Source organism: Hypanus sabinus, chromosome 8 (genome assembly GCF_030144855.1).
Source record: "Hypanus sabinus isolate sHypSab1 chromosome 8, sHypSab1.hap1, whole genome shotgun sequence".
NCBI lineage: Eukaryota > Metazoa > Chordata > Chondrichthyes > Myliobatiformes > Dasyatidae > Hypanus > Hypanus sabinus.
The window spans coordinates 104,744,775-104,772,458 of record NC_082713.1 but is presented as its reverse complement, the minus strand read 5'-3'; the positions used below and the strand labels follow the sequence as shown (position 1 = coordinate 104,772,458).

Below are 27,684 nucleotides of genomic sequence, written 5' to 3'. Positions count from 1 at the left end.
GGGAGAGGCTTCCCAGGCCGCTTGTCTCCGGATGGGAGAGGCTTCCCAGGGCACTTGTCTCCTGATGGGAGATGCTTCCCAGGGCACTTGTCTCCTGCTGGGAGAGGCTTCCCAGGCCGCTTGTCTCCTGATGGGAGAGGCTTCCCAGTCCGCTTGTCTCCTGATGGGAGAGGCTTCCATGGCCGCTTGTCTCCTGATGGGAGGGGCTTCCCAGGCCGCTTGTCTCCGGATGGGAGAGGCTTCCATGGCCGCTTGTCTCCTGATGGGAGAGGCTTCCATGGCCGCTTGTCTCCTGATGGGAGAGGCTTCCCAGGCCGCTTGTCCCCTGATGGGAGAGGCTTGCCGGGGCACTTGTCTCCTGATGGTAGAGGCTTCCAGGCCAATTGTCTCCTGATGGGAGAGGCTTCCCAGGGCACTTGTCTCCTGATGGGAGAGGCTTCCCAGGGCACTTGTCTCCTGATGGGAGATGCTTCCCAGGGTGCTTGTCTCCTGATGGGAGAGGATTCCCAGGGCACTTGTCTCCTGATGGGAGAGGCTTCCCAGGGCACTTGTCTCCTGATGGGAGAGGCTTCCCAGGGCCCTTGTCTCCTGATGGGAGAGGCTTCCATGGCCGCTTGTCTCCTGATGGGAGAGGCTTCCCAGGCCGCTTGTCTCCGGATGGGAGAGGCTTCCCAGGCCGCTTGTCTCCTGATGGGAGAGGCTTCCCAGGCCGCTTGTCTCCGGATGGGAGAGGCTTCCCAGACCGCTTGTCTCCGGATGGGAGAGGCTTCCCAGGTCGCTTGTCTCCTGATGTGAGAGGCTTCCCAGGACACTTGTCTCCTGATGGGAGAGGCTTCCCAGGCCGCTTGTCTCCGGATGGGAGAGGCTTCCCAGGGCACTTGTCTCCTGATGGGAGATGCTTCCCAGGGCACATGTCTCCTGATGGGAGAGGCTTCCCAGGTCACTTGTCTCTTGATCGGAGAGGCTTCCCAGGTCACTTGTCTCTTGATCGGAGAGGCTTCCCAGGGCACTTGTCTCCTGATGGGAGAGGCTTCCCAGGGCACTTGTCTCCAGACGGGAGAGGCTTCCCAGGACACTTGTCTGCTGATGGGAGAGGCTTCCCAGGGCACTTGTCTCCTGACGGGAGAGGCTTCCCAGGAAACGTCTCCTGACGGGAGAGGCTTCCCAGGGCACTTGTCTCCTGACGGGAGAGGCTTCCCAGGACACGTCTCCTGACGGGAGAGGCTTCCCAGGGCACTTGTCTCCTGATGGGAGAGGCTTCCCAGGGCACTTGTCTCCTGAAGGGGGAGGCTTCCCAGGCCCTTGTCTCCTGAAGGGAGAGGCTTCCCAGGTCGCTTGTCTCCTGATGGGAGAGGCTTCCCAGGCCGCTTCCCTCCTGATGGGAGAGGCTTCCCAGGGCACTCGTCTCCTGATGGGAGTGGGTTCCCAGGGTACCTGTCTCCTGAAGGGTGAGGCTTCCCAGGGCACTTGTCTCCTGATGGGAGAGGCTTCCCAGGCCGCTTGTCTCCTGACGGGAGAGGATTCCCAGGGCGCTTGCCTCCTGATGGGAGGGGCTTCCCAGGGAACTTGTCTCCTGACGGGAGAGGCTTCCCAGGACACTTGTCTCTTGATGGGAGAGGCTTCCCAGGGCTCTTGTCTCGTGATGGGAGAGGCTTCCCAGGCCGCTTGTCTCCGGATGGGAGAGGCTTCCCAGGGAACTTGTCACCTGATGGGAGATGCTTCCCAGGGCACTTGTCTCCTGATGGGAGAGGCTTCCCAGGGCACTTGTCTCCGGATGGGAGAGGCTTCCCTGGGCACTTGTCTCCTGATGGGAGAGGCTTCCCAGGCCGCTTGTCTCTTGATCGGAGAGGCTTCCCAGGGCACTTGTCTCCGGATGGGAGAGGCTTCCCTGGGCACTTGTCTCCTGATGGGAGAGGCTTCCCAGGCCGCTTGTCTCCGGATGGGAGAGGCTTCCCAGGGCACTTGTCTCCTGACGGGAGAGGCTTCCCAGGTCACTTGTCTCTTGATCGGAGAGGCTTCCCAGGGCACTTGTCTCCTGATGGGAGAGGCTTCCCAGGGCACTTGTCTCCTGATGGGAGAGGCTTCCCAGGGCACTTGTCTCCTGAAGGGGGAGGCTTCCCAGGCCCTTGTCTCCTGAAGGGAGAGGCTTCCCAGGTCGCTTGTCTCCTGATGGGAGAGGCTTCCCAGGTCGCTTGTCTCCTGATGGGAGAGGATTCCCAGGCCACTTGTCTCCTGATGGGAGAGGCTTCCCGGGGCACTTGTCTCCTGATGGGAGAGGATTCCCAGGCCGCTTGTCTCCTGATGGGAGAGGCTTCCCTGGACGCTTGTCTCCTGATGGGAGAGGATTCCCAGGGCGCTTGTCTCCTGATGGGAGAGGCTTCCCAGGGCGCTTGTCTCCTGATGGGAGAGGCTTCCCAGGGCGCTTGTCTCCTGACGGGAGAGGCTTCCCAGGGCACTTGCCTCCTGATGGGAGAGGCGTCCCAGGCAACTTGCCTCATGATGGGAGAGGCTTCCCAGGGCGCCTGTCTCCTGACGGGAGAGGCTTCCCAAGCCGCTTGTCTCCTGACGGGAGAGGCTTCCCAGGCCGCTTGTCTCCTGACGGGAGAGGCTTCCCAGGGCGCTTGACTCCTGACGGGAGAGGCTTCCCGGGGCACTTGTCTCCTGATGGGAGAGGCTTCCCGGGGCGCTTGCCTCCTGATGGGAGAGGCTTCCCAAGCCGCTTGTCTCCTGACGGGAGAGGCTTCCCAGGGCGCTTGTCTCCTGACGGGAGAGGCTTCCCAGGGCGCTTGTCTCCTGACGGGAGAGGCTTCCCGGGGCACTTGTCTCCTGATGGGAGAGGCTTCCCGGGGCGCTTGCCTCCTGATGGGAGAGGCTTCCCAGGGCACTTGTCTCCTGATGGGAGAGGCTTCCCAGGGCACTTGTCTCCGGATGGGAGAGGCTTCCCTGGGCACTTGTCTCCTGATGGGAGAGGCTTCCCAGGCCGCTTGTCTCTTGATCGGAGAGGCTTCCCAGGGCACTTGTCTCCGGATGGGAGAGGCTTCCCTGGGCACTTGTCTCCTGATGGGAGAGGCTTCCCAGGCCGCTTGTCTCCGGATGGGAGAGGCTTCCCAGGGCACTTGTCTCCTGACGGGAGAGGCTTCCCAGGTCACTTGTCTCTTGATCGGAGAGGCTTCCCAGGGCACTTGTCTCCTGATGGGAGAGGCTTCCCAGGGCACTTGTCTCCTGATGGGAGAGGCTTCCCAGGGCACTTGTCTCCTGAAGGGGGAGGCTTCCCAGGCCCTTGTCTCCTGAAGGGAGAGGCTTTCCAGGTCGCTTGTCTCCTGATGGGAGAGGCTTCCCAGGTCGCTTGTCTCCTGATGGGAGAGGATTCCCAGGCCACTTGTCTCCTGATGGGAGAGGCTTCCCGGGGCACTTGTCTCCTGATGGGAGAGGATTCCCAGGCCGCTTGTCTCCTGATGGGAGAGGCTTCCCTGGACGCTTGTCTCCTGATGGGAGAGGATTCCCAGGGCGCTTGTCTCCTGATGGGAGAGGCTTCCCAGGGCGCTTGTCTCCTGATGGGAGAGGCTTCCCAGGGCGCTTGTCTCCTGACGGGAGAGGCTTCCCAGGGCACTTGCCTCCTGATGGGAGAGGCGTCCCAGGCAACTTGCCTCATGATGGGAGAGGCTTCCCAGGGCGCCTGTCTCCTGACGGGAGAGGCTTCCCAAGCCGCTTGTCTCCTGACGGGAGAGGCTTCCCAGGCCGCTTGTCTCCTGACGGGAGAGGCTTCCCAGGGCGCTTGACTCCTGACGGGAGAGGCTTCCCGGGGCACTTGTCTCCTGATGGGAGAGGCTTCCCGGGGCGCTTGCCTCCTGATGGGAGAGGCTTCCCAAGCCGCTTGTCTCCTGACGGGAGAGGCTTCCCAGGGCGCTTGTCTCCTGACGGGAGAGGCTTCCCAGGGCGCTTGTCTCCTGACGGGAGAGGCTTCCCGGGGCACTTGTCTCCTGATGGGAGAGGCTTCCCGGGGCGCTTGCCTCCTGATGGGAGAGGCTTCCCAGGCCGCTTGTCTCCGGATGGGAGAGGCTTCCCAGGGCACTTGTCACCTGACGGGAGAGGCTTCCCAGGCCTCTTGTCTCCGGATGGCAGAGGATTCCCAGGGCACTTGTCTCCTGATGGGAGAGGCTTCCCAGGGCGCTTGTCTCCTGATGGGAGAGGCTTCACAGGGCTCTTGACTCCTGACGGGAGAGGCTTCCCAGGGCGCTTGTCTCCTGACCGGAGAGGCTTCCCAAGCCGCTTGTCTCCTGACGGGAGAGGCTTCCCAGGGCGCTTGTCTCCTGACGGGAGAGGCTTCCCGGGGCGCTTGTCTCCTGACGGGAGAGGCTTCCCGGGGCGCTTGTCTCCTGACGGGAGAGGCTTCCCAGGGCGCTTGTCTCCTGATGGGAGAGGCTTCCCAGGGCACTTGTCTCCTGATGGGAGAGGCTTCCCAGGGCACTTGTCTCCTGATGGGAGAGGCTTCCCAGGCCGCTTGTCTCCTGATGGGAGAGGCTTCCCAGGGCACTTGTCTCCTGATGGGAGAGGCTTCCCAGGCCGCTTGTCTCCTGATGGGAGAGGCTTCCCAGGCCGCTTGTCTCCTGATGGGAGAGGCTTCCCAGGGCGCTTGTCTCCTGATGGGAGAGGCTTCCCAGGGCACTTGTCTCCGGATGGGAGAGGCTTCCCAGGGCACTTGTCACCTGACGGGAGAGGCTTCCCAGGCCTCTTGTCTCCTGATGGGAGAGGCTTCCCAAGGCGCTTGTCTCCTGATGGGAGAGGCTTCCCAGGGCGCTTGTCTCCTGATGGGAGAGGCTTCACAGGGCTCTTGTCCCCTGATGGGAGAGGCTTCACAGGGCACGTCTCCTGACGGGAGTGGCTTCCCAGGCCTCTTGTCACCTGACGGGAGAGGCTTCCCAGGCCTCTTGTCTCCTGATGGGAGAGGCTTCCCGGGGCGCTTGTCTCCTGACCGGAGAGGCTTCCCAGGGCGCTTGTCTCCTGACGGGAGAGGCTTCCCAGGGCGCTTGTCTCCTGACGGGAGAGGCTTCCCAAGCCGCTTGTCTCCTGACGGGAGAGGCTTCACAGGGCGCTTGTCTCCTGACGGGAGAGGCTTCCCAGGGCGCTTGAATCCTGACGGGAGAGGCTTCCCAGGGCACTTGCCTACTGATGGGAGAGGCTTCCCAGGCCGCTTGTCTCCTGATGGGAGAGGCTTCCCAGGGTGCTTGTCTCCTGACGGGAGAGGCTTCCCAGGGTACTTGTCTCCTGAAGGGTGAGGCTTCCCAGGGCACTTGCCTCCTGATGGGAGAGGCTTCCCAGGGCGCTTGCCTCCTGATGGGAGAGGCTTCCCGGGGCACTTGTCTCCTGATGGGAGATGCTTCCCAGCCGCTTGTCTCCTGATGGGAGAGGCTTCCCAGGCCGCTTGTCTCCTGATGGGAGAGGCTTCCCAGGCCGCTTGTCTCCTGATGGGAGAGGCTTCCCAGGGCACTTGTCTCCTGATGGGAGAGGCTTCCCAGGCCGCTTGTCTCCGGATGGGGGAGGCTTCCCAGTCCACTTGTCTCCGGATGGGAGACGCTTCCCAGGGCACTTGTCTCCTGATGGGAGATGCTTCCCAGGCCGCTTGTCTCCTGATGGGAGAGGCTTCCCAGGGCGCTTGCCTCCTGATGGGAGAGGCTTCCCAGGCCGCTTGTCTCCTGATGGGAGAGGCTTCCCAGGGCGCTTGCCTCCTGATGGGAGAGGCTTCCCAGGGTACTTGTCTCCTGAAGGGTGAGGCTTCCCAGGGCACTTGTCTCCTGATGGGAGAGGCTTCCCAGGGCACTTGTCTCCTGATGGGAGATGCTTCCCAGGCCGCTTGTCTCCTGATGGGAGAGGCTTCCAAGGGCGCTTGCCTCCTGATGGGAGAGGCTTCCCAGGACGCTTGTCTCCTGATGGGAGAGGCTTCCCAGGGCACTTGTCTCCTGACGGGAGAGGCTTCCCAGGGCGCTTGTCTCCTGATGGGAGAGGCTTCCCAGGGCACTTGTCTCCTGATGGGAGAGGCTTCCCAGGGCACTTGTCTCCTGATGGGAGAGGCTTCCCAGGCCGCTTGTCTCTTGATGGGAGAGGCTTCCCAGGGCACTTGTCTCCTGATGGGAGAGGCTTCCCAGGGCACTTGTCTCCTGATGGGAGATGCTTCCATGGCCGCTTGTCTCCTGATGGGAGAGGCTTCCCAGGCCGCTTGTCTCCGGATGGGAGAGGCTTACCAGGGCACTTGTCTCCTGATGGGAGAGGCTTCCCAGGCCGCTTGTCTCCGGATGGGAGAGGTTTCCCAGGCCGCTTGTCTCCTGATGGGAGAGGCTTCCCAGGGCACTTGTCTCCTGATGGGAGATGCTTCCCAGCCGCTTGTCTCTTGATGGGAGAGGCTTCTCAGGGCGCTTCCCTCCTGATGGGAGGGGCTTCCCAGGGCACTTGTCTCGTAATGGGAGATGCTTGCCGGGGCACTTGTCTCCTGATGGGAGAGGCTTCCCAGGGCACTTGTCTCCTGATGGGAGAGGCTTCCCAGGCCACTTGTCTCCTGATGGGAGATGCTTCCATGGCCGCTTGTCTCCTGATGGGAGAGGCTTCCCAGGCCGCTTGTCTCCGGATGGGAGAGGCTTACCAGGGCACTTGTCTCCTGATGGGAGAGGCTTCCCAGGCCGCTTGTCTCCGGATGGGAGAGGCTTACCAGGGCACTTGTCTCCTGGTGGGTGAGGCTTCACAGGCCGCTTGTCTCCGGATGGGAGAGGTTTCCCAGGCCGCTTGTCTCCTGATGGGAGAGGCTTCCCAGGGCACTTGTCTCCTGATGGGAGATGCTTCCCAGCCGCTTGTCTCTTGATGGGAGAGGCTTCTCAGGGCGCTTCCCTCCTGATGGGAGGGGCTTCCCAGGGCACTTGTCTCCTAATTGGAGAGGCTTGCCGGGGCACTTGTCTCCTGATGGGAGAGGCTTCCCAGGGTTCTCGTCTCCTGATGGGAGAGGCTTCCCAGGGCGCTTGTCTCCGGATGGGAGAGGCTTCCCGGGGCACTTGTCTCCTGATGGGAGAGGCTTCCCAGGCTGCTTGTCTCCTGATTGGAGAGGCTTCCCAGGCCGCTTGTCTCCTGATGGGAGAGGCTTCCCAGGGCGCTTGTCTCCGGATGGGAGAGGTTTCCCAGGCCGCTTGTCTCCTGATGGGAGAGGCTTGCCGGGGCACTTGTCTCCTGATGGTAGAGGCTTCCCAGGCCGCTTGTCTCCTGATGGGAGAGGCTTCCATGGCCGCTTGTATCCTGATGGGGGAGGCTTCCCAGTCCGCTTGTCTCCGGATGGGAGAGGCTTCCCAGGGCACTTGTCTCCTGATGGGAGATGCTTCCCAGGCCGCTTGTCTCCTGATGGGAGAGACTTCCCAGGGCGCTTGTCTCCTAATGCGAGAGTCTTGCCGGGGCACTTGTCTCCTGATGGGAGAGGCTTCCCAGGGCACTTGTCTCCTGATGGGAGAGGCTTCCCAGGCCGCTTGTCTCCTGAGGGGAGAGGCTTCCCAGGGCACTTGTCTCCTGATGGGAGAGGCTTCCCAGGCCGCTTGACTCCTGAGGGGAGAGGCTTCCCAGGGCGCTTGCCTCCTGATGGGAGAGCCTTCCCAGGCCGCTTGTCTCCTGAGGGGAGAGGCTTCCCAGGCCGCTTGTCTCCTGAGGGGAGAGGCTTCCCAGGGCACTTGTCTCCTGACGGGAGAGGCTTCCCAGGGTTCTTGTCTCCTGAAGGGTGAGGCTTGCCGGGGCACTTGTCTCCTGATGGGAGAGGCTTCCCTGGATGCTTGTCTCCTGAGGGGAGAGGCTTCCCAGGGTTCTTGTCTGCTGAAGGGTGAGGCTTGCCAGGACGCTTGTCTCCTGATGGGAGAGGCTTCCCAGGCCGCTTGCCTCCTGATGGGAGAGGCTTCCCAGATGGGAGAGGCTTCCCAGGCCGCTTGTCTCCTGATGGGAGAGGCTTCCCAGGGCACTTGTCTCCTGATGGGAGAGGCTTCCCAGGACACTTGTCTCCTGATGGGAGAGGCTTCCCAGGACACTTGTCTCCGGATGGGAGAGGCTTCCCAGGGCACTTGTCTCCTGATGGGAGAGGCTTCCCAGGGCGCTTGCCTCCTGATGGGAGAGGCTTCCCAGGCCGCTTGCCTCCTGATGGGAGAGGCTTCCCAGGGCACTTGTCTACTGATGGGAGAGGCTTCCCAGGCCGCTTGTCTCCTGATGGGAGAGGTTTCCCTGGCCGCTTGTCTCCTGATGGGAGAGGCTTCCCAAGGCGCTTGTCTCCTGACGGGAGAGGCTTCCCAGGCCGCTTGTCTCCGGATGGGAGAGGCTTCCCAGGCCGCTTGTCTCCTGACGGGAGGGGCTTCCCAGGCCGCTTGTCTCCTGACGGGAGAGGCTTCACAGGGCGCTTGTCTCCTGATGGGAGAGGCTTCCCAGGGCACTTGTCTCCTGATGGGAGAGGCTTCCCAGGCCGCTTGTCTCCGGATGGGAGAGGCTTCCCAGGCCGCATGTCTCCGGATGGGAGAGGCTTCCCAGGCCGCTTGTCTCCTGATGGGAGAGGCTTCCCAGGCCGCTTGTCTCCTGATGTGAGAGGATTCCCAGGCCGCTTGTCTCCTGATGGGAGAGGCTTCCATGGCCACTTGTCTCCTGATGTGAGAGGATTCCCAGGCCGCTTGTCTCCGGATGGGAGAGGTTTCCCAGGCCGCTTGTCTCCTGATGGGAGAGGCTTCTCAGGGCGCTTCCCTCCTGATGGGAGGGGCTTGCCAGGGCACTTGTCTCCTGATGGTAGAGGCTTCCCAGGCCGCATGTCTCCTGATGGGAGAGGCTTCCAAGGCACTTGTCTCCTGATGGGAGATGCTTCCCAGCCGCTTGTCTCCTGATGGGAGATGCTTCCCAGGGCACTTGTCTCCTGATGGGAGATGCTTCCCAGGGCACTTGTCTCCTGATGGGAGATGCTTCCCAGCCGCTTGTCTCCTGATGGGAGATGCATCCCGGGGCGCTTGTCTCCTGACGGGAGAGGGTTCCCAGGGCGCTTCCCTCCTGATGGGAGAGGCTTCCCAGGGCACTTGTCTCCTGATGGGAGATGCTTCCCAGCCGCTTGTCTCCTGATGGGAGAGGCTTCTCAGGGCGCTTCCCTCCTGATGGGAGGGGCTTGCCGGGGCACTTGTCTCCTGATGGTAGAGGCTTCCCAGGCCGCTTGTCTCCTGATGGGAGAGGCTTCCCAGGGCACTTGTCTCCTGATGGGAGAGGCTTCCCAGGGCGCTTCCCTCCTGATGGGAGAGGCTTCCCAGGCTGCTTGTCTCCTGATTGGAGAGGCTTCCCAGGCCGCTTGTCTCCTGACGGGAGAGGCTTCCCAGGCCCCTTGTCTCCTGATGGGAGAGGCTTCCCAGCCGCTTGTCTCCTGATGGGAGAGGCTTCTCAGGGCGCTTCCCTCCTGATGGGAGAGGCTTCCCAGGCTGCTTGTCTCCTGATTGGAGAGGCTTCCCAGGCCGCTTGTCTCCTGACGGGAGAGGCATCCCAGGGGGCTTGTCTCCTGACGGGAGAGGCTTCCCAGGACGCTTGTCTCCTGATGGGAGAGGCTTCCCAGGGGGCTTGTCTCCTGACGGGGCAGGCTTCCCAGGGGGCTTGTCTCCTGATGGGAGATGCTTCCCAGGGCGCTTGTCTCCTGATGGGAGATGCTGCCCAGGGCGCTTCCCTCCTGATGGGAGAGGCTTCCCAGGGCACTTGTCTCCTGATGGGAGATGCTTCCCAGGGCGCTTGTCTCCTGATGGGAGATGCTTCCCAGCCGCTTGTCTCCTGATGGGAGAGGCTTCTCAGGGCGCTTCCCTCCTGATGGGAGGGGCTTGCCGGGGCACTTGTCTCCTGATGGTAGAGGCTTCCCAGGCCGCTTGTCTCCTGATGGGAGAGGCTTCCCAGGGCACTTGTCTCCTGATGGGAGAGGCTTCCCAGGGCGCTTCCCTCCTGATGGGAGAGGCTTCCCAGGCTGCTTGTCTCCTGATTGGAGAGGCTTCCCAGGGCACTTGTCTCCTGATGGGAGAGGCTTCCCAGCCGCTTGTCTCCTGATGGGAGAGGCTTCTCAGGGCGCTTCCCTCCTGATGGGAGAGGCTTCCCAGGCTGCTTGTCTCCTGATTGGAGAGGCTTCCCAGGCCGCTTGTCTCCTGACGGGAGAGGCTTCCCAGGGGGCTTGTCTCCTGACGGGAGAGGCTTCCCAGGACGCTTGTCTCCTGATGGGAGAGGCTTCCCAGGGGGCTTGTCTCCTGATGGGAGAGGCTTCCCAGGGCACTTGTCTCCTGATGGGAGAGGCTTCCCAGGACGCTTGTCTCCTGATGGGAGAGGATTCCCAGGGGGCTTGTCTCCTGACGGGAGAGGCTTCCCAGGGCGCTTGCCTCCTGATGGGAGGGGCTTCCCAGGGCACTTGTCTCCCGATGGGAGAGGCTTCCAAGGGCGCTTGCCTCCTGATGGGAGAGACTTCCCAGGCCGCTTGCCTCCTGACGGGAGAGGCTTCCCAGGCCGCTTGCCTCCTGATGGGAGAGGCTTCCCAGGGCACTTGTCTCCTGATGGGAGAGGCTTCCCTGGCCGCTTGTCTCCTGATGGGAGAGGCTTCCCAGGCCGCTTGTCTCCTGATGGGAGAGGCTTCCCAGGGCACTTGTCTCCTGATGGGAGAGGCTTCCCAGGGCACTTGTCTCCTGATGGGAGAGGCTTCCCAGGCCGCTTGTCTCCGGATGGGAGAGGCTTCCCAGGCCGCATGTCTCCGGATGGGAGAGGCTTCCCAGGCCGCTTGTCTCCTGATGGGAGAGGCTTCCATGGCCGCTTGTCTCCTGATGGGAGAGGCTTCCATGGCCACTTGTCTCCTGATGTGAGAGGATTCCTAGGCCGCTTGTCTCCGGATGGGAGAGGTTTCCCAGGCCGCTTGTCTCCTGATGGGAGAGGCTTGCCGGGGCACTTGTCTCCTGATGGTAGAGGCTTCCCAGGCCGCTTGTCTCCTGATGGGAGAGGCTTCCATGGCCGCTTGTCTCCTGATGGGGGAGGCTTCCCAGTCCACTTGTCTCCGGATGGGAGAGGCTTCCCAGTCCGCTTGTCTCCTGATGGGAGAGGCTTCCATGGCCGCTTGTCTCCGGATGGGGGAGGCTTCCCAGTCCGCTTGTCTCCGGATGGGAGAGGCTTCCCAGGGCACTTGTCTCCTGATGGTAGAGGCTTCCCAGGCCGCTTGTCTCCTGATGGGAGAGGCTTCCATGGCCGCTTGTCTCCGGATGGGGGAGGCTTCCCAGTCCGCTTGTCTCCGGATGGGAGAGGCTTCCCAGGGCACTTGTCTCCTGATGGGAGAGGCTTCCCAGGGCGCTTGCCTCCTGATGGGAGAGGCTTCCCAGGCCGCTTGCCTCCTGATGGGAGAGGCTTGCCGGGGCACTTGTCTCCTAACAGGAGAGGCTTCCCAGGACGCTTGTCTCCTGATGGGAGAGGCTTCCCAGGGCACTTGTCTCCTGATGGGAGAGGCTTCCCAGGGCACTTGTCTCCTGATGGGAGATGCTTCCCAGCCGCTTGTCTCTTGATGGGAGAGGCTTCTCAGGGCGCTTCCCTCCTGATGGGAGGGGCTTCCCAGGGCACTTGTCTCCTAATTGGAGAGGCTTGCCGGGGCACTTGTCTCCTGATGGGAGAGGCTTCCCAGGGTACTCGTCTCCTGATGGGAGAGGCTTCCCAGGGCGCTTGTCTCCGGATGGGAGAGGCTTCCCGGGGCACTTGTCTCCTGATGGGAGAGGCTTCCCAGGCTGCTTGTCTCCTGATTGGAGAGGCTTCCCAGGCCGCTTGTCTCCTGATGGGAGAGGCTTCCCAGGGCGCTTGTCTCCGGATGGGAGAGGTTTCCCAGGCCGCTTGTCTCCTGATGGGAGAGGCTTGCCGGGGCACTTGTCTCCTGATGGTAGAGGCTTCCCAGGCCGCTTGTCTCCTGATGGGAGAGGCTTCCATGGCCGCTTGTATCCTGATGGGGGAGGCTTCCCAGTCCGCTTGTCTCCGGATGGGAGAGGCTTCCCAGGGCACTTGTCTCCTGATGGGAGATGCTTCCCAGGCCGCTTGTCTCCTGATGGGAGAGACTTCCCAGGGCGCTTGTCTCCTAATGCGAGAGTCTTGCCGGGGCACTTGTCTCCTGATGGGAGAGGCTTCCCAGGGCACTTGTCTCCTGATGGGAGAGGCTTCCCAGGCCGCTTGTCTCCTGAGGGGAGAGGCTTCCCAGGGCACTTGTCTCCTGATGGGAGAGGCTTCCCAGGCCGCTTGACTCCTGAGGGGAGAGGCTTCCCAGGGCGCTTGCCTCCTGATTGGAGAGCCTTCCCAGGCCGCTTGTCTCCTGAGGGGAGAGGCTTCCCAGGCCGCTTGTCTCCTGAGGGGAGAGGCTTCCCAGGGCACTTGTCTCCTGACGGGAGAGGCTTCCCAGGGTTCTTGTCTCCTGAAGGGTGAGGCTTGCCGGGGCACTTGTCTCCTGATGGGAGAGGCTTCCCTGGATGCTTGTCTCCTGAGGGGAGAGGCTTCCCAGGGTTCTTGTCTGCTGAAGGGTGAGGCTTGCCAGGACGCTTGTCTCCTGATGGGAGAGGCTTCCCAGGCCGCTTGCCTCCTGATGGGAGAGGCTTCCCAGATGGGAGAGGCTTCCCAGGCCGCTTGTCTCCTGATGGGAGAGGCTTCCCAGGGCACTTGTCTCCTGATGGGAGAGGCTTCCCAGGACACTTGTCTCCTGATGGGAGAGGCTTCCCAGGACACTTGTCTCCGGATGGGAGAGGCTTCCCAGGGCACTTGTCTCCTGATGGGAGAGGCTTCCCAGGGCGCTTGCCTCCTGATGGGAGAGGCTTCCCAGGCCGCTTGCCTCCTGATGGGAGAGGCTTCCCAGGGCACTTGTCTACTGATGGGAGAGGCTTCCCAGGCCGCTTGTCTCCTGATGGGAGAGGTTTCCCTGGCCGCTTGTCTCCTGATGGGAGAGGCTTCCCAAGGCGCTTGTCTCCTGACGGGAGAGGCTTCCCAGGCCGCTTGTCTCCGGATGGGAGAGGCTTCCCAGGCCGCTTGTCTCCTGACGGGAGGGGCTTCCCAGGCCGCTTGTCTCCTGACGGGAGAGGCTTCACAGGGCGCTTGTCTCCTGATGGGAGAGGCTTCCCAGGGCACTTGTCTCCTGATGGGAGAGGCTTCCCAGGCCGCTTGTCTCCGGATGGGAGAGGCTTCCCAGGCCGCATGTCTCCGGATGGGAGAGGCTTCCCAGGCCGCTTGTCTCCTGATGGGAGAGGCTTCCCAGGCCGCTTGTCTCCTGATGGGAGAGGCTTCCATGGCCACTTGTCTCCTGATGTGAGAGGATTCCCAGGCCGCTTGTCTCCGGATGGGAGAGGTTTCCCAGGCCGCTTGTCTCCTGATGGGAGAGGCTTCTCAGGGCGCTTCCCTCCTGATGGGAGGGGCTTGCCAGGGCACTTGTCTCCTGATGGTAGAGGCTTCCCAGGCCGCATGTCTCCTGATGGGAGAGGCTTCCAAGGCACTTGTCTCCTGATGGGAGATGCTTCCCAGCCGCTTGTCTCCTGATGGGAGATGCTTCCCAGGGCACTTGTCTCCTGATGGGAGATGCTTCCCAGGGCACTTGTCTCCTGATGGGAGATGCTTCCCAGCCGCTTGTCTCCTGATGGGAGATGCATCCCGGGGCGCTTGTCTCCTGACGGGAGAGGGTTCCCAGGGCGCTTCCCTCCTGATGGGAGAGGCTTCCCAGGGCACTTGTCTCCTGATGGGAGATGCTTCCCAGCCGCTTGTCTCCTGATGGGAGAGGCTTCTCAGGGCGCTTCCCTCCTGATGGGAGGGGCTTGCCGGGGCACTTGTCTCCTGATGGTAGAGGCTTCCCAGGCCGCTTGTCTCCTGATGGGAGAGGCTTCCCAGGGCACTTGTCTCCTGATGGGAGAGGCTTCCCAGGGCGCTTCCCTCCTGATGGGAGAGGCTTCCCAGGCTGCTTGTCTCCTGATTGGAGAGGCTTCCCAGGCCGCTTGTCTCCTGACGGGAGAGGCTTCCCAGGCCCCTTGTCTCCTGATGGGAGAGGCTTCCCAGCCGCTTGTCTCCTGATGGGAGAGGCTTCTCAGGGCGCTTCCCTCCTGATGGGAGAGGCTTCCCAGGCTGCTTGTCTCCTGATTGGAGAGGCTTCCCAGGCCGCTTGTCTCCTGACGGGAGAGGCTTCCCAGGGGGCTTGTCTCCTGACGGGAGAGGCTTCCCAGGACGCTTGTCTCCTGATGGGAGAGGCTTCCCAGGGGGCTTGTCTCCTGACGGGGCAGGCTTCCCAGGGGGCTTGTCTCCTGATGGGAGATGCTTCCCAGGGCGCTTGTCTCCTGATGGGAGATGCTTCCCTCCTGATGGGAGAGGCTTCCCAGGGCACTTGTCTCCTGATGGGAGATGCTTCCCAGGGCGCTTGTCTCCTGATGGGAGATGCTTCCCAGCCGCTTGTCTCCTGATGGGAGAGGCTTCTCAGGGCGCTTCCCTCCTGATGGGAGGGGCTTGCCGGGGCACTTGTCTCCTGATGGTAGAGGCTTCCCAGGCCGCTTGTCTCCTGATGGGAGAGGCTTCCCAGGGCACTTGTCTCCTGATGGGAGAGGCTTCCCAGGGCGCTTCCCTCCTGATGGGAGAGGCTTCCCAGGCTGCTTGTCTCCTGATTGGAGAGGCTTCCCAGGCCGCTTGTCTCCTGACGGGAGAGGCTTCCCAGGCCGCTTGTCTCCTGATGGGAGAGGCTTCCCAGCCGCTTGTCTCCTGATGGGAGAGGCTTCTCAGGGCGCTTCCCTCCTGATGGGAGAGGCTTCCCAGGCTGCTTGTCTCCTGATTGGAGAGGCTTCCCAGGCCGCTTGTCTCCTGACGGGAGAGGCTTCCCAGGGGGCTTGTCTCCTGACGGGAGAGGCTTCCCAGGACGCTTGTCTCCTGATGGGAGAGGCTTCCCAGGGGGCTTGTCTCCTGATGGGAGAGGCTTCCCAGGGCACTTGTCTCCTGATGGGAGAGGCTTCCCAGGACGCTTGTCTCCTGATGGGAGAGGATTCCCAGGGGGCTTGTCTCCTGACGGGAGAGGCTTCCCAGGGCGCTTGCCTCCTGATGGGAGGGGCTTCCCAGGGCACTTGTCTCCCGATGGGAGAGGCTTCCAAGGGCGCTTGCCTCCTGATGGGAGAGACTTCCCAGGCCGCTTGCCTCCTGACGGGAGAGGCTTCCCAGGCCGCTTGCCTCCTGATGGGAGAGGCTTCCCAGGGCACTTGTCTCCTGATGGGAGAGGCTTCCCAGGCCGCTTGTCTCCTGATGGGAGAGGCTTCCCAGGCCGCTTGTCTCCTGATGGGAGAGGCTTCCCAGGGCACTTGTCTCCTGATGGGAGAGGCTTCCCAGGGCACTTGTCTCCTGATGGGAGAGGCTTCCCAGGCCGCTTGTCTCCGGATGGGAGAGGCTTCCCAGGCCGCATGTCTCCGGATGGGAGAGGCTTCCCAGGCCGCTTGTCTCCTGATGGGAGAGGCTTCCCAGGCCGCTTGTCTCCTGATGGGAGAGGCTTCCATGGCCACTTGTCTCCTGATGTGAGAGGATTCCTAGGCCGCTTGTCTCCGGATGGGAGAGGTTTCCCAGGCCGCTTGTCTCCTGATGGGAGAGGCTTGCCGGGGCACTTGTCTCCTGATGGTAGAGGCTTCCCAGGCCGCTTGTCTCCTGATGGGAGAGGCTTCCATGGCCGCTTGTCTCCTGATGGGGGAGGCTTCCCAGTCCGCTTGTCTCCGGATGGGAGAGGCTTCCCAGGGCACTTGTCTCCTGATGGTAGGCTTCCCAGGCCGCTTGTCTCCTGATGGGAGAGGCTTCCATGGCCGCTTGTCTCCGGATGGGGGAAGCTTCCCAGTCCGCTTGTCTCCGGATGGGAGAGGCTTCCCAGGGCACTTGTCTCCTGATGGGAGAGGCTTCCCAGGGCGCTTGCCTCCTGATGGGAGAGGCTTCCCAGGCCGCTTGCCTCCTGATGGGAGAGGCTTGCCGGGGCACTTGTCTCCTAACAGGAGAGGCTTCCCAGGACGCTTGTCTCCTGATGGGAGAGGCTTCCCAGGGCACTTGTCTCCTGATGGGAGAGGCTTCCCAGGGCACTTGTCTCCTGACGGGAGAGGCTTCCCAGGGCACTTGTCTCCTGACGGGAGAGGCTTCCCAGGGCACTTGTCTCCTGATGGGAGAGGCTTCCCAGGGCGCTTGTCTCCTGATGGGAGAGGCTTCCCAGGGCGCTTGTCTCCTGAAGGGAGAGGCGTCCCAGGGCACTTGTCTCCTGATGGGAGAGGCTTCCCAGGGCGCTTGTCTCCTGATGGGAGAGGGTTCCCAGGGCACTTGTCTCCTGATGGGAGAGGCTTCCCAGGGCGCTTGTCTCCTGATGGGAGAGGCTTCCCAGGACGCTTGTCTCCTGACGGGAGAGGCTTCCCAGGGCACTTGTCTCCTGACGGGAGAGGCTTCCCAGGGCGCTTGCCTCCTGATGGGAGAGGCTTCCCAGGCCGCTTGTCACCTGATGGGAGAGGCTTCCCAAGCCGCTTGTCTCCTGATGGGAGAGGCTTCCCAGGCCGCTTGTCTCCTGATGGGAGATGCTTCCATGGCCGCTTGTCTCCTGATGGGAGAGGCTTCCCAGGCCGCTTGTCTCCGGATGGGAGAGGTTTCCCAGGGCACTTGTCTCCTGATGGGAGAGGCTTCCCTGGACACTTGTCTCCTGACGGGAGAGGCTTCCCAGGGCACTTGTCTCCTGAAGGGAGAGGCTTCCCAGGCCGCTTGTCTCCTGATGGGAGAGGCTTCCCAGGGCACTTGTCACCTGACCGGAGAGGCTTCCCAGGCCTCTTGTCTCCGGATGGGAGAGGCTTCCCAGGCCTCTTGTCTCCTGATGGGAGAGGCTTCCCAGGGCGCTTGTCTCCTGATGGGAGAGGCTTCCCAGGGCGCTTGTCTCCTGATGGGAGAGGCTTCCCAGGGCGCTTGTCTCCTGATGGGAGAGGCTTCACAGGGCTCTTGTGTCCTGATGGGAGAGGCTTCACAGGGCACTTGTCTCCTGATGGGAGAGGCTTCACAGGGCACTTGTCTCCTGATGGGAGAGGCTTCCCAGGGCACTTGTCTCCTAATGGGAGAGGCTTCACAGGGCTCTTGTGTCCTGATGGGAGAGGCTTCACAGGGCACTTGTCTCCTGATGGGAGAGGCTTCACAGGGCTCTTGTGTCCTGAAGGGTGAGGCTTCCCAGGCCGCTTGTCTCCTGACGGGAGAGGCTTCCCAGGGCGCTTGTCTCCTGAAGGGAGAGGCTTCCCAGGGCGCTTGCCTCCTGATGGGAGGGGCTTCCCAGGGCACTTGTCTCCTGATGGGAGAGGCTTGCCGGGGCACTTGCCTCCTGACAGGAGAGGCTTCCCAAGGCACTTGTCTCCTGAAGGGAGAGGCTTCCCAGGTCGCTTGTCTCCTGACGGGAGAGGCTTCCCAGGGGGCTTGTCTCCTGACGGGAGAGGCTTCCCAGGACGCTTGTCTCCTGATGGGAGAGGCTTCCCTGGACACTTGTCTCCTGATGGGAGAGGCTTCCCTGGACACTTGTCTCCTGACGGGAGAGGCTTCCCAGGGCACTTGTCTCCTGATGGGAGAGGCTTCCCAGGCCGCTTGTCTCCGGATGGGAGAGGCTTCCCAGGGCAATTGTCTCCTGATGGGAGAGGCTTCCCAGGGCACTTGTCTCCGGATGGGAGAGGCTTCCCAGGGCAATTGTCTCCTGATGGGAGAGGCTTCCCAGGGCACTTGTCTCCTGATGGGAGAGGCTTCCCAGGCTGCTTGTCTCCTGATGGGAGAGGCTTCCCAGGCCTCTTGTCTCCTGATGGGAGAGGCTTCCCAGGGCACTTGTCTCCTGACGGGAGAGGCTTCCCAGGACACTTGTCTCCTGACGGGAGAGGCTTCCCAGGCCCTTGTCTCCTGAAGGGAGAGTCTTCCCAGGTCGCTTGTCTCCTGATGGGAGAGGCTTCCCTGGACACTTGTCTCCTGATGGGAGAGGCTTCCCGGGGCACTTGTCTCCTGATGGGAGAGGATTCCCAGGGTGCTTGTCTCCTGATGGGAGAGGTTTCCCAGGCCCTTGTCTCCTGAAGGGAGAGGCTTCCCTGGACGCTTGTCTCCTGACGGGAGATGCTTCCCTGGACACTTGTCTCCTGATGGGAGAGGCTTCCCGGGGCACTTGTCTCCTGATGGGAGAGGATTCCCAGGGTGCTTGTCTCCTGATGGGAGAGGCTTCCCAGGGCACTTGTCTCCTGATGGGAGAGGCTTCCCAGGGCACTTGTCTCCTGATGGGAGAGGCTTCCCAGGGCGCTTGTCTCCGGATGGGAGAGGCTTCACAGGGCACTTGTCTCCTGATGGGAGAGGCTTCCCAGGGCGCTTGTCTCCTGATGGGAGAGGCTTCCCAGGGCACTTGTCTCCTGATGGGAGAGGCTTCCCGGGGCGCTTGACTCCTGACGGGAGAGGCTTCCCGGGGCGCTTGTCTCCTGACGGGAGAGGCTTCCCAGGGCTCTTGTCTCCTGACGGGAGAGGCTTCCCAAGCCGCTTGTCTCCTGACGGGAGAGGCTTCCCAGGGCTCTTGTCTCCTGACGGGAGAGGCTTCCCAAGCCGCTTGTCTCCTGACGGGAGAGGCTTCCCAGGGCACTTGTCTCCTGACGGGAGAGGCTTCCCAAGCCGCTTGTCTCCTGACGGGAGAGGCTTCCCGGGGCGCTTGTCTCCTGACGGGAGAGGCTTCCCGGGGCGCTTGTCTCCTGATGGGAGAGGCTTCCCAGGGCACTTGTCACCTGACCGGAGAGGCTTCCCAGGCCTCTTGTCTCCGGATGGGAGAGGCTTCCCAGGCCTCTTGTCTCCTGATGGGAGAGGCTTCCCAGGGCGCTTGTCTCCTGATGGGAGAGGCTTCCCAGGGCGCTTGTCTCCTGATGGGAGAGGCTTCCCAGGGCGCTTGTCTCCTGATGGGAGAGGCTTCACAGGGCTCTTGTGTCCTGATGGGAGAGGCTTCACAGGGCACTTGTCTCCTGATGGGAGAGGCTTCACAGGGCACTTGTCTCCTGATGGGAGAGGCTTCCCAGGGCACTTGTCTCCTGATGGGAGAGGCTTCACAGGGCTCTTGTGTCCTGATGGGAGAGGCTTCACAGGGCACTTGTCTCCTGATGGGAGAGGCTTCACAGGGCTCTTGTGTCCTGAAGGGTGAGGCTTCCCAGGCCGCTTGTCTCCTGACGGGAGAGGCTTCCCAGGGCGCTTGTCTCCTGAAGGGAGAGGCTTCCCAGGGCGCTTGCCTCCTGATGGGAGGGGCTTCCCAGGGCACTTGTCTCCTGACAGGAGAGGCTTCCCAGGGCAGTCGTCTCCTGATGGGAGAGGCTTCCCAGGGCGCTTGTCTCCTGATGGGAGAGGCTTCCCAGGGCGCTTGTCTCCTGATGGGAGAGGCTTCCCAGGGTACTTGTCTCCTGATGGGAGAGGCTTCCCAGGGCGCTTGTCTCCTGATGGGAGAGGCTTCCCAGGGTACTTGTCTCCTGATGGGAGAGGCTTCCCAGGGCACTTGTCTTCTGAAGGGAGAGGCTTCCCAGGGCGCTTGTCTCCTGATGGGAGAGGCTTCCCAGGGTACTTGTCTCTTGATGGGAGAGGCTTCCCAGGGCACTTGTCTCCTGAAGGGAGAGGCTTCCCAGGCCGCTTGTCTCCTGATGGGAGAGGCTTCCCAGGGCACTTGTCACCTGACCGGAGAGGCTTCCCAGGCCTCTTGTCTCCGGATGGGAGAGGCTTCCCAGGCCTCTTGTCTCCTGATGGGAGAGGCTTCCCAGGGCGCTTGTCTCCTGATGGGAGAGGCTTCCCAGGGCGCTTGTCTCCTGATGGGAGAGGCTTCCCAGGGCGCTTGTCTCCTGATGGGAGAGGCTTCACAGGGCTCCTGTGTCCTGATGGGAGAGGCTTCACAGGGCACTTGTCTCCTGATGGGAGAGGCTTCACAGGGCACTTGTCTCCTGATGGGAGAGGCTTCCCAGGGCACTTGTCTCCTAATGGGAGAGGCTTCACAGGGCTCTTGTGTCCTGATGGGAGAGGCTTCACAGGGCACTTGTCTCCTGATGGGAGAGGCTTCACAGGGCTCTTGTGTCCTGAAGGGTGAGGCTTCCCAGGCCGCTTGTCTCCTGACGGGAGAGGCTTCCCAGGGCGCTTGTCTCCTGAAGGGAGAGGCTTCCCAGGGCGCTTGCCTCCTGATGGGAGGGGCTTCCCAGGGCACTTGTCTCCTGATGGGAGAGGCTTGCCGGGGCACTTGCCTCCTGACAGGAGAGGCTTCCCAGGGCACTTGTCTCCTGAAGGGAGAGGCTTCCCAGGTCGCTTGTCTCCTGACGGGAGAGGCTTCCCAGGGGGCTTGTCTCCTGACGGGAGAGGCTTCCCAGGACGCTTGTCTCCTGATGGGAGAGGCTTCCCTGGACACTTGTCTCCTGATGGGAGAGGCTTCCCTGGACACTTGTCTCCTGACGGGAGAGGCTTCCCAGGGCACTTGTCTCCTGATGGGAGAGGCTTCCCAGGCCGCTTGTCTCCGGATGGGAGAGGCTTCCCAGGGCAATTGTCTCCTGATGGGAGAGGCTTCCCAGGGCACTTGTCTCCGGATGGGAGAGGCTTCCCAGGGCAATTGTCTCCTGATGGGAGAGGCTTCCCAGGGCACTTGTCTCCTGATGGGAGAGGCTTCCCAGGCTGCTTGTCTCCTGATGGGAGAGGCTTCCCAGGCCTCTTGTCTCCTGATGGGAGAGGCTTCCCAGGGCACTTGTCTCCTGACGGGAGAGGCTTCCCAGGACACTTGTCTCCTGACGGGAGAGGCTTCCCAGGCCCTTGTCTCCTGAAGGGAGAGTCTTCCCAGGTCGCTTGTCTCCTGATGGGAGAGGCTTCCCTGGACACTTGTCTCCTGATGGGAGAGGCTTCCCGGGGCACTTGTCTCCTGATGGGAGAGGATTCCCAGGGTGCTTGTCTCCTGATGGGAGAGGTTTCCCAGGCCCTTGTCTCCTGAAGGGAGAGGCTTCCCTGGACGCTTGTCTCCTGACGGGAGATGCTTCCCTGGACACTTGTCTCCTGATGGGAGAGGCTTCCCGGGGCACTTGTCTCCTGATGGGAGAGGATTCCCAGGGTGCTTGTCTCCTGATGGGAGAGGCTTCCCAGGGCACTTGTCTCCTGATGGGAGAGGCTTCCCAGGGCACTTGTCTCCTGATGGGAGAGGCTTCCCAGGGCGCTTGTCTCCGGATGGGAGAGGCTTCACAGGGCACTTGTCTCCTGATGGGAGAGGCTTCCCAGGGCGCTTGTCTCCTGATGGGAGAGGCTTCCCAGGGCACTTGTCTCCTGATGGGAGAGGCTTCCCAGGGCGCTTGTCTCCTGATGGGAGAGGCTTCCCAGGGCGCTTGTCTCCGGATGGGAGAGGCTTCACAGGGCACGTCTCCTGACGGGAGAGGCTTCACAGGGCACTTGTCTCCTGATGGGAGAGGCTTCCCAGGGCACTTGTCTCCTGACGGGAGAGGCTTCCCAGGGCGCTTGTCTCCTGACGGGAGAGGCTTCCCAGGGCGCTTGTCTCCTGACCGGAGAGGCTTCCCAGGGCGCTTGTCTCCTGACGGGAGAGGCTTCCCAAGTCGCTTGTCTCCTGACGGGAGAGGCTTCCCAGGGCGCTTGTCTCCTGACGGGAGAGGCTTCCCAGGGCGCTTGTCTCCTAACGGGAGAGGCTTCCCAGGCCGCTTGCCTCCTGATGGGAGAGGCTTCCCAGGGCACTTGCCTCCTGATGGGAGAGGCTTCCCAGGGCACTTGTCTCCTGACGGGAGAGGCTTCTCAGGACACTTGTCTCCTGACGGGAGAGGCTTCCCAGGCCCTTGTCTCCTGAAGGGAGAGTCTTCCCAGGTCGCTTGTCTCCTGATGGGAGAGGCTTCCCTGGACACTGGTCTCCTGATGGGAGAGGCTTCCCGGGGCACGTCTCCTGATGGGAGAGGATTCCCAGGGTGCTTGTCTCCTGATGGGAGAGGTTTCCCAGGCCCTTGTCTCCTGAAGGGAGAGGCTTCCCTGGACGCTTGTCTCCTGACGGGAGATGCTTCCCTGGACACTTGTCTCCTGATGGGAGAGGCTTCCCGGGGCACTTGTCTCCTGATGGGAGAGGATTCCCAGGGTGCTTGTCTCCTGATGGGAGAGGCTTCCCAGGGCACTTGTCTCCTGATGGGAGAGGCTTCCCAGGGCACTTGTCTCCTGATGGGAGAGGCTTCCCAGGGCGCTTGTCTCCGGATGGGAGAGGCTTCACAGGGCACTTGTCTCCTGATGGGAGAGGCTTCCCAGGGCGCTTGTCTCCTGATGGGAGAGGCTTCCCAGGGCGCTTGTCTCCTGATGGGAGAGGCTTCCCAGGGCACTTGTCTCCTGATGGGAGAGGCTTCCCAGGGCGCTTGTCTCCTGATGGGAGAGGCTTCCCAGGGCGCTTGTCTCCGGATGGGAGAGGCTTCACAGGGCACGTCTCCTGACGGGAGAGGCTTCACAGGGCACTTGTCTCCTGATGGGAGAGGCTTCCCAGGGCACTTGTCTCCTGACGGGAGAGGCTTCCCAGGGCGCTTGTCTCCTGACGGGAGAGGCTTCCCAGGGCGCTTGTCTCCTGACCGGAGAGGCTTCCCAGGGCGCTTGTCTCCTGACGGGAGAGGCTTCCCAAGTCGCTTGTCTCCTGACGGGAGAGGCTTCCCAGGGCGCTTGTCTCCTGACGGGAGAGGCTTCCCAGGGCGCTTGTCTCCTAACGGGAGAGGCTTCCCAGGCCGCTTGCCTCCTGATGGGAGAGGCTTCCCAGGGCACTTGCCTCCTGATGGGAGAGGCTTCCCAGTGCGCTTGTCTCCTGACGGGAGAGACTTCCCAAGCCGCTTGTCTTCTGACGGGAGGCTTCCCAGGCCGCTTGTCTCCGGATGGGAGAGGCTTCCCAGGGTACTTGTCTCCTGACGGGAGAGGCTTCCCAGGGCACTTGTCTCCTGACGGGAGAGGCTTCCCGGGCCGCTTGTCTCCTGATGGGTGAGGCTTCCCAGGGCACTTGTCTCCTGACGGGAGAGGCTTCCCGGGCCGCTTGTCTCCTGATGGGAGAGGCTTCCCAGGCCCTTCTCTCCTGAAAGGAGAGGCTTCCCAGGTCGCTTGTCTCCTGATGGGAGAGGCTTCCCAGGAATCTTGTCTCCTGACGGGAGAGGCTTCCCAGGGCGCTTGTCTCCTGACGGGAGAGGCTTCCCAGGGCACTTGTCTCCTGACGGGAGAGGCTTCCCAAGCCGCTTGTCTCCTGACGGGAGAGGCTTCCCGGGGCGCTTGACTCCTGACGGGAGAGGCTTCCCGGGGCGCTTGTCTCCTGACGGGAGAGGCTTCCCAGGGCTCTTGTCTCCTGACGGGAGAGGCTTCCCAAGCCGCTTGTCTCCTGACGGGAGAGGCTTCCCAGGGCACTTGTCTCCTGACGGGAGAGGCTTCCCAAGCCGCTTGTCTCCTGACGGGAGAGGCTTCCCGGGGCGCTTGTCTCCTGACGGGAGAGGCTTCCCGGGGCGCTTGTCTCCTGATGGGAGAGGCTTCCCAGGGCACTTGTCTCCTGATGGGAGAGGCTTCCCAGGGCACTTGTCTCCGGATGGGAGAGGCTTCCCAGTGCGCTTGTCTCCTGATTGGAGAGGCTTCCCAGGGCGCTTGACTCCGGATGGGAGAGGCTTCCCAGGGCGCTTGACTCCGGATGGGAGAGGCTTCCCAGGGCGCTTGCCTCCTGATGGGAGAGGCTTCCCAGGGCGCTTGACTCCTGACGGGAGAGGCTTCCCAGGGCGCTTGACTCCGGATGGGAGAGGCTTCCCAGGGCGCTTGACTCCTGACGGGAGAGGCTTCCCAGGGCGCTTGACTCCGGATGGGAGAGGCTTCCCAGGGCGCTTGTCTCCTGATGGGAGAGGCTTCCCAGGCCGGTTGTCTCCGGATGGGAGAGGCTTCACAGGCCTCTTGTCTCCTGATGGGAGAGTCTTCCCGGGGCACTTGTCTCCTGATGGGAGAGGCTTCCCAGGGCACTTGTCTCCTGATGGGTGAGGTTTCCCAGGTCGCTTGTCTCCTGATGGGAGAGGCTTCCCAGGCCGCTTGTCTCCTGATGGGAGAGGCTTCCCTGGACGCTTGTCTCCTGATGGGAGAGTCTTCCCGGGGCACTTGTCTCCTGAAGGGAGAGGCTTCCCAGGGCGCTTGTCTCCTGAAGGGAGAGGCTTCCCAGGGCACTTGTCTCCTGAAGGGAGAGGCTTCCCAGGGCACTTGTCTCCTGATGGGAGAGGCTTCCCAGGCCGCTTGTCTCCTGATGTGAGAGGCTTCCCAGGCCGCTTGTCTCCTGATGGGAGAGGCTTCACAGGCCGGTTGTCTCCGGATGGGAGAGGCTTCACAGGCCTCTTGTCTCCTGATGGGAGAGTCTTCCCGGGGGACTTGTCTCCTGACGGGAGAGGCTTCCCAGGCCGGTTGTCTCCGGATGGGAGAGGCTTCACAGGCCTCTTGTCTCCTGATGGGAGAGTCTTCCCGGGGCACTTGTCTCCTGATGGGAGAGGCTTCCCAGGCCGCTTGTCTCCTGATGGGAGAGGCTTCCCTGGACGCTTGTCTGCTGATGGGAGAGGCTTCCCGGGGCACTTGTCTCCTGATGGGAGAGGCTTCCCAGGCCGCTTGTCTCCTGATGGGAGAGGCTTCCCAGGCCGCTTGTCTCCTGATGGGAGAGGCTTGCCGGGGCCCTTGTCTCCTGATGGGAGAGGCTTGCCGGGGCCCTTGTCTCCTGATGGGAGAGGCTTCACAGGGCACTTGTCTCCTGATGGGAGAGGCTTCCCAGGGCACTTGTCTCCTGACGGGAGAGGCTTCACAGGGCACTTGTCTCCTGATGGGAGAGGCTTCCTAGGGCACTTGTCTCCTGATGGGAGAGGCTTCCCAGGCCGCTTGTCTCCTGATGGGAGAGGCTTCCCAGGGTACTTGTCTCCTGACGGGAGAGGCTTCACAGGCCGCTTGTCTCCTGATGGGAGAGGCTTCCCAGGGCACTTGTCTCCTGATGGGAGAGGCTTCCCAGGCCGCTTGTCTCCTGATGGGAGAGGCTTCCCAGGGTACTTGTCTCCTGACGGGAGAGGCTTCCCAGGACACTTGTCTCCTGATGGGAGAGGCTTCACAGGCCGCTTGTCTCCTGACGGGAGAGGCTTCACAGGACACTTGTCTCCTGACGGGAGAGGCTTCCCAGGGCACTTGTCTCCTGACGGGAGAGGCTTCCCAGGCCTCTTGTCTCCTGACGGGAGAGGCTTCCCAGGGCACTTGTCTCCTAACAGGAGAGGCTTCACAGGCCTCTTGTCTCCTGATGGGAGAGGCTTCCCAGGGCACTTGTCTCCTGATGGGAGAGGCTTCCCAGGGCACTTGTCTCCTGATGGGTGAGGCTTCCCAGGTCGCTTGTCTCCTGATGGGAGAGGCTTCCCAGGGCACTTGTCTCCTGATGGGAGAGGCTTCCCAGGGCACTTGTCTCCTGACGGGAGAGGCTTCCCAGGCCTCTTGTCTCCTGACGGGAGAGGCTTCCCAGGTCGCTTGTCTCCTGATGGGAGAGGCTTCCCAGGGCACTTGTCTCCTGATGGGAGAGGCTTCCCAGGGCACTTGTCTCCTGACGGGAGAGGCTTCCCAGGCCTCTTGTCTCCTGACGGGAGAGGCTTCCCAGGGCACTTGTCTCCTGACGGGAGAGGCTTCACAGGCCTCTTGTCTCCTGATGGGAGAGGCTTCCCAGGGCACGTCTCCTGATGGGAGGCGCTTCCCAGGGCACTTGTCTCCTGACGGGAGAGGCTTCACAGGCCTCTTGTCTCCTGACGGGAGAGGCTTCCCAGGGCACTTGTCTCCTGCTGGGAGAGGCTTCACAGTTGGGAGAGGCTTCCCGGGGCACTTGTCTCCTGATGGGGGAGGCTTCCCAGGGCACGTGCCTCCTGATGGGAGATGCTTCGCAGGGCACTTGTCTCCTGATGGGAGAGGCTTCCCAGGACGCTTGCCTCCTGATGGGAGAGGCTTCCCAGGACGCTTGCCTCCTGATGGGAGAGGGTTCCCAGGGCACTTGGCTCCTGATGGGGGAGGCTTCCCAGGCCGCTTGCCTCCTGATGGGAGAGGCTTCCCAGGCCGCTTGCCTCCTGATGGGAGAGGCTTCCCAGGCCGCTTGCCTCCTGATGGCTCCTGGGCCCACAGCCGGTAGCCAGGCGGCCAGGTGCTCGCCTGGTCGTTGGCTGTCCCGATCGGCCAGTTGGGTCAGCTGCTTGGGGGAGAAGTCCCGGGTCTCCGTGGTCTCAGAGTGACATGGGGAAGGTCCGGCCATCTCCCCCTCGTCCCCTTCCTCCCTGCGGTGAACCTGGGACTGCGTGGTGACGGGTCGGGTATGTTGGAGCTTGGGTGAGAAGGGGGAAGGGTGGTTGTGGGGCCTTGGTTCCTCGGGCACCCCCTCGTCACCACTATCCAGCCAGATGTCCCCATCCCCAGCCCTGCGTCCAGCTTGTTGCCACACTGGACTAAGGCTCGAATCCTTAATGGGTCCGGCTGCCAGCCAGACCGACGGGCTGCCCTGGCCTGCTGAAGTTTTGTGAGGCAACAGGCAAGTTCAGTTCCCCTAACTTCAAGGTCATTGGCTCGGGCCTGGGCAGCCTGTGCTGCTTCCTTCAGCGTGCAACAATGCTGACTGAGGTCTTCAATTTCCCTGTCCTTCTGACCACTCAAGTGCTGCAGGTGATGTCGAATTCTAACCTGGCGTCTCAGCAGGGACGCAAACAACCAAAAGGCACCCCTTTGACTCCCCCTGGCTCTGGGGAACCCTGATTCCTTCAGGAGGGAGACCGCATGAGGGCCCAGCTTCTCTCCACAGGGCTCTAACTGCTCAGACCAGTCCACTGGTTTTCCGTGGTCTGACAGCATGCTGGCCGGACTCTCAAATCCCTCCCTTTCATCAGCCCACCCGGGGATCTTATCCTGAGTGCCTGTACTGGCTTTCTTCCCCTTATTCCAGAACATTATCCCCTGTGCTTGTGTCCAACCAAAATCTATCAGACCCTGCTCGCAGAACCAAATGTTGTGATGGAAAATAACTAGTTCTTTGAGTCTCATCAGTAGAGGCCTGGACACACACAGTTTTAATAATGAATTTATTTACAAGGGGAAGTCGGGTCAACACAGGCAACTACAATACACAGAAAGCGGTGTGGGGACAGGGTAAGGTTACACATACAAAGAACAAGGGAAAAGCACTACAACAGCTATCCCCCTTGACCTTGGATAGCCGCGGCTCCCTTACCAGGACAAACAATAGACCTTCCCAAACATAAATCAATGCACTTACCTCCAATGAGGTGGTCTGTAAGTGAGACCGAGCCAGGCACATGTCTCACCTTTTATAGCATGGGGCTGGGTGAGATAATCCAATTAAGGTGACCAATAATTTAGGTGTGCATTGATTATTTGGGAGGGACCAAATGTTGATTGGCGTGTGGCGTGTCCTCCGACCAGCCAGGTGGCAGTGCGTCTGTCACGTGGCCGGTATCTCTGGATACAGAGTGAAAATAAAATAATTTCACTACTTCAAGGTCGGAACTACGAAAAATTTGAAGATATCTACAATCATCTTGAATGTTACTATGAAAATGAAGATTTAGAGGATGTAATCGTCTAAAGCAGGGGCTCCCAATCTTTTCTATGCCATGACCAATAACATTAAGCAAGGGGTCCATGGACCCCAGG

The 27,684-nt window shown here is 61.9% G+C and overlaps 1 pseudogene; it reads right to left on the bottom strand.

The window, feature by feature from the left end:
- Positions 1-26,961, bottom strand: part of LOC132397651 (uncharacterized) — a 191,382-nt pseudogene extending 164,421 nt beyond the window's left edge.
- Between the last annotated feature and the right edge of the window lie 723 nt (positions 26,962-27,684).